This window comes from Triticum aestivum, chromosome 7B (assembly GCF_018294505.1).
Source record: "Triticum aestivum cultivar Chinese Spring chromosome 7B, IWGSC CS RefSeq v2.1, whole genome shotgun sequence".
Lineage (NCBI taxonomy): Eukaryota > Viridiplantae > Streptophyta > Magnoliopsida > Poales > Poaceae > Triticum > Triticum aestivum.
The window spans coordinates 390,922,362-390,928,398 of NC_057813.1; positions in this window are offsets into that span (position 1 = coordinate 390,922,362).

Below are 6,037 nucleotides of genomic sequence, written 5' to 3' on the forward strand. Positions count from 1 at the left end.
GGAGGCTAGGGTTCGGCCGCGGGGGGGTGGGGGGGTATGTGGCCGGGGCGGCTGGGCCGATGGGCCGGCCCAAGGGGGGGGGAAGTTGGGCCAGGCCAGGGGCCAGGTGGGGTGGGGGAACTGGCTGGGCCAGGGGGTTTTCCCCTCCCTCTCCCTTTTTTTTTCTTCTTTCTTTTCTTTTATTAATTTTCTTTTCTGTTTTTAGATTATTTAAAATGCCAAAGCATTTTACAAAAATTTGTGCACCCCACCATAATTATGTTAGCTATTTTAGACAACCCCCGAGAATTTTTAGTTTTGGTTTTGAAACTTTTTATCTTTGCTCTTGTTTTGATTTTTGTTTTAGAACGGGTTCGGATCTAACGCGAGTTTATCCACAGTAACCGAGGTGACGTGGCAACATTAGTGGGGATTACTGTAGCTTAATTACCCGGGTGTCACAATTCTCCTCCACTACAAGAAATCTCGTCCCGAGATTTAAGAGGGGAGCAAGGGGGAAAGTTCTGGTTACAATATTCTAACGGATCTTCTCGATCATAGTAGCTCTTCTCGAAGAGGTCGACCCATTACATTGATGTCTTCAGTTCTTTATTCCCAAAGCGTCATGATGAAGTTGTCGTCCTTTCTTCGGGGAACTCCATCGTACTTACGAACAGGTAAGGGGCAGCTCTACAATGATAGGATGTTATAAGGGAGATTCATCTGGGGTATCCCAGGAATAAATATATGAGTAGCTCTCGAGTTGAACAAATGACACACATCGAAAGCAAAGTAAGACGGTGTAATAAGAGGTTTCAAGCGGATAGGCAATCGTTCATTGCCTGAAGCAGAGTGCGAAAGGGGTTCAGAGCAACGAGAATAAGTATTGTGTCCGATACCAGAATAGATCAACAGGCAAGTGGCCCGTGAATTACATACAAAGTCAAGCACGAGGAATAACGCTGACAACAGGGTGTACAGGAGAGTCAGGTTTCGATCCTGTGGAACGGTGGGTTATGGGCCCACCATGTGGGTTAAAAGCAGGAAGGCGCTAATATTTGCACGGTCAAGATAACAAGGTATATCAGAGGATAGCCTGTCGGTTTTGTTGTCAACAATGTCGGTACCAAGGGCGAGGGACGAAGAGAACCATTTTCCTGCTCGTTGAACGAGGCGGACCATTGGGCAAAGTTCTCGTCCATCGGTGGCTACCGAAATGTCATCAACAATAGTAACAGGTTCTTGCTGACAGATTTGTACACCGAGGAGTTTACATAAGCAGTAGAACATTGCTGCTTAGATCATATAGATCACAAGAAAGGTTCAAACAACCAATGGAAAGTAAAATATGATTATCATATTAAACAGAACAATGGAAAGGAAAACGTGTTTAAACACATAATTCAGGGATATATCCTTCCCAAGGACAAGCAGAGCATGATATCCGTGGCAGGATATAATGTAGAAAACTCTTTAGGTACGGGGGAGAATTTTCATGACATTACCCATACAACGGTGTTAGGATAAATGATAATTAAAATTTAGCATCGTGCTTCAAATGTTCCTGTTGAAAATCGGAGTACCATTGACATGCTTCGAGATAGCATTGACATGGTCTTCAGGTGAAGATCAGACTTTGGAAACACGAAGGATCCATCAGGAATAACTTGTAGATTAAGTCTTACAATTTCCTCATGGATGAACGGATAACCTTGCTGAAAAGGAATCTATAATGATAGGTCCTCCAGCCAGGGGGGGGTGCTAGGCATGACATCATGTTACCGGGTCATCAAAGGATCAACATCATAACTCTTGGAAAGTTGTCCCAACCATCATATCTGACCGAGATTCAGATCCGATTGGTGTCAGGATACATCAGACTTAGGATACCTGAGAAGAAAAGGTGCAACGCAAATTGACGAGATGACATTGTAAGATTCTCGGGGAAATGAACTATGAAGTGATTTCCGTTAACAAGAGTCCATCATTAACCCAAGGAGAGGACAAGGAGGTGTCTGGTGAACCCAACGGCAATTCGCCGAGATTCCCCAAAAGATGGATTTCCACCATTAAGTGAACAAGGAGATAACATTTGCCAAATCAAATGATATAAGGAAGTATGCGTGAGGAAAACATACACAAATAAACATTGGTTGAAATGTGCGCCCGAAATATGGGTTGGGTTGCACGACCAATGTCAGAATGGTGATTCAATTAACGAAGGACTTAGAATGAACTATCGCCCATTCACTTCAAAGCAATAGGGTTGCTAGGAGTTTAGAATTCACACGTCATAGCTCCAATGTCGGTATTCCGGTTGAAAACAATACGAGGACCAAGGAATGAACGAAGATGGCAAGAAGTATTATGATATCAAGAATTATTAAGAGGTGGTGAAATCCTCACCACATTCTTGACAAAAAGAGATGGTAATACTTCCGAGGTAAGGAAGATCAATTGCTGGACAGCAAGGAACTCAAGGTATAACACCAAACATGAACAAGCTTGTGTTGGTGGGAAGGCAATAAAGTGGTCGATGATAATACAATTCATCGAGGCAAGGATGGTATTTCTCATCATGAATCCAATTGATATCCTGGATGAGCTCAGAATGTTGACGATCTCGAAACCTTTGTCGCGAGAGTTCATGAAGATGTAATCGATCGGCGACGACATCAAGTCAAAGTAATGATGAAGTGAAAGGTTATAGGAACCAAGGGTACGACACAAACTCGAACTCAAGCTTGTTGGTTAAGGTGAAAGGATATGACGAGGAAAATCGACGTAAGGTTAGTTCATCGTCGAAAATTGGTGCTCCGAGAATAAGGACCAGGTAGCACCGTTAGAATCGTCACGACAATGATATAGCCAAACAGGCTAGGAATGGCGTGATCGGGTACAAACTCGTACTTATAGAAGCTTACTGAAGAGTTGTTGAACCGTAGTGCGGTCTCGGTTCATTTATCGGTGTCTTCGAGTGTTTAATAACTCAGAGCCCGTGAAAAATTGGAATCAGTGGGAAGGTAGTACTTGATGAAGAGCTCATAAGAAGTTATGCAGTTCCATGATAATCTCGAGATACCAGGGGTAATACTCGATGACATATCAAAGTAGAGGTTGGACGGGGGTTATTGCTCTACAGAAGACAAGTGCTAAAACTTGCACGAGAAATGGTATTTAAAAGAGAACATGGTCGGAACCACGATTGCAAAAGGCCAGATCCTAGATATAAGATGAACTTATACCGAAGGAATAATTCATTTAAGAGAAGCTTTAATGATAAGATATACATCGTGTCCATGGGCATGAACACAAAGTTCAAGGTCGACTCCCACTTCTTCAATGTATAACCTCCCATTCACTTCTCGCTTTGATAAAGGCATTAGTGTTGAAAGTTTTACCTGGTGAAATACCAGATGAGTATGACTAGTGAAAACTTCCGAGTTCACACATATAAAGGAAGGCATAGGTTCAACCCGTCAGGGTATCATGGAAACATATACCACAAGCTTCAGTAGTAAATGCCACCAGCTCGAAAGCAGAGCATGGTTGGCCAAGCAGAGGATACAACTTAACAAAGGTATTATGTATCAGGGGAAGAACTCACAAAGTGATCAAGTGTGAAGGTCATTGTCGGATAACAATCCAACAAAGGACCTGATGGTCCACAAAGGATCCGATATGAGTATCGATACTCAACCAGAAGAGGAAGGAATGCAGATGCAACAGGTTATGGAAGCATCTGAATAATTTACAGCTTAAATGCAAAGGAATTATGATTTCCAAAACGAAGGATCAGAAGCAATGCTCTGATTAGGGGTGGATAAGTTGAATAGCCTTAGGGTACAATCAACAACAATTGGATTGGTCGAGAACCAATTCCCGTTAAAAGAATGGCATCTCAGCCAGAAAGGTAATTTATAAGGATCAATGATGATTGCGGGTATTCGCAAACATATTGAGTCAACAGACTCAAAATGATAATGACAAGGAATGTCAATATGACTACGAGACTTATGGGATTAACCATAATGCAAGCAAGCAAGAATTTCAAGAGCCAAAGGCTCCAGAGGATTTTCGGAAGATCGAATTGTATTTTGAAGACTTTTGTGACACATATGAACAACTGGGGTTGAGCGGATACTCGACAAGTGCGAGGATTTATTTGAAGGGGTATTCAAGTGGCAAGGAACTACTAGGCAGTAGGCACAAAGTATTCTCGGAACAATAGAGAAAACTTCGGGGTATCTTGAAATAACAAGATCAATGGGGGATGATCGTATGAATGGCAAGTGTAAGTAGTTATCCATACGGATTTATCGGTGGTCAGGAATAGCAAAAGTGATGGGCACAAAGTCTCGAGAGAACATCAGAGAGTATCTCCGAATTCTTCTGGTTAACAGACGATCATCTGAAGTGAGGGGCTCTCCGGGAGAAAGTACTCGCGAAAACCTAAAGTTAGTTTTGTTTTTAGCAAAATCGTTTAACCCGAATAGAAGAGAGTTCAGAATCCCAGAGTAAAGATCGAGGAGTAAAAGATCCTAATACCACCCGATGGCGACGTGTGCCCGTAAGACACACAGCCATGTTAGTAAAGTTTTGCAATGTCTAGACTCAACTTCGGCCAAGGAGTTGGAAAGGGGATTCCTACAGGCAGTTGGCTCTGATACCAACTTGTGACGCCCCCGATTCAATCGTACACTAATCATGCACGCAAACGTGTACGATCAAGATCAGGGACTCACGGGAAGATATCACAACACAACTCTACAAATAAAATAAGTCATACAAGCATCATAATACAAGCCAGGGGCCTCGAGGGCTCGAATACAAGTGCTCGATCATAGACGAGTCAGCGGAAGCAACAATATCTGAGTACAGACATAAGTTAAACAAGTTTGCCTTAAGAAGGCTAGCACAAACTGGGATACAGATCGAAAGAGGCGCAGGCCTCCTGCCTGGGATCCTCCTAAACTACTCCAGGTCGTCATCAGCGGGCAGCACGTAGTAGGCACCTCCAGTGTAGTAGGGGTCGTCGTCGACGGTGGCGTCTGGCTCCTGGACTCCAGCATCTGGTTGCGACAACCAGAAAGAAGGGAAAGGGGAAAAAGGGGGGAGAAAGCAACCGTGAGTACTCATCCAAAGTACTCGCAAGCAAGGAACTACACTACATATGCATGGGTATATGTGTAAGGAGGCATATCAGTGGACTGAACTGCAGAATGCCGGAATAAGAGGGGGATAGCTAATCCTGTCGAAGACTACGCTTCTGGCAGCCTCCGTCTTGCAGCATGTAGTAGAGAGTAGATTGAAGTCCTCCAAGTAGCATCTCCAAGTAGCAACTTCAAGTAGCATCGCATAGCATAATCCTACCCGGCGATCCTCTCCTCGTCGCCCTGCGGAAAAGCGATCACCGGGTTGTCTGTGGAACTTGGAAGGGTGTGTTTTATTAAGTATCCGGTTCTAGTTGTCATAAGGTCAAGGTACAACTCCAAGTCGTCCTGTTACCGAAGATCACGGCTATTCGAATAGATTAACTTCCCTGCAGGGGTGCACCACATAGCCCAACACGCTCGATCCCATTTGGCCGGACACACTTTCCTGGGTCATGCCCGGCCTCGGAAGATCAACACGTCGCAGCCCCACCTAGGCAAAACAGAGAGGCCAGCACGCCGGTCTAAACCTAAGCGCACAGGGGTCTGGGCCCATCGCCCATAGCACACCTGCACGTTGCGTACGCGGCCGAAAGCAGACCTAGCCCCTAGTAAGGCGTTCCAGTCCAATCCGGCGCGCGCCGCTCCGTCGCTGACGTCTGAAGTGCTTCGGCTGATACCACGACGTCGGGATACCCATAACTACTCCCACGTAGATGGTTAGTGCGTATAGGCTCGTAGCCAGACTCAGATCAAATACCAAGATCTCGTTAAGCGTGTTAAGTATCCGCGAACGCCGAACAGGGCCAGGCCCACCTGTCTCCTAGGTGGTCTCAACCTGCCCTGTCGCTCCGCCACAAAGTAACAGTCGAGGGCCGTCGGGAACCCAGGCCCACCTCTACCGG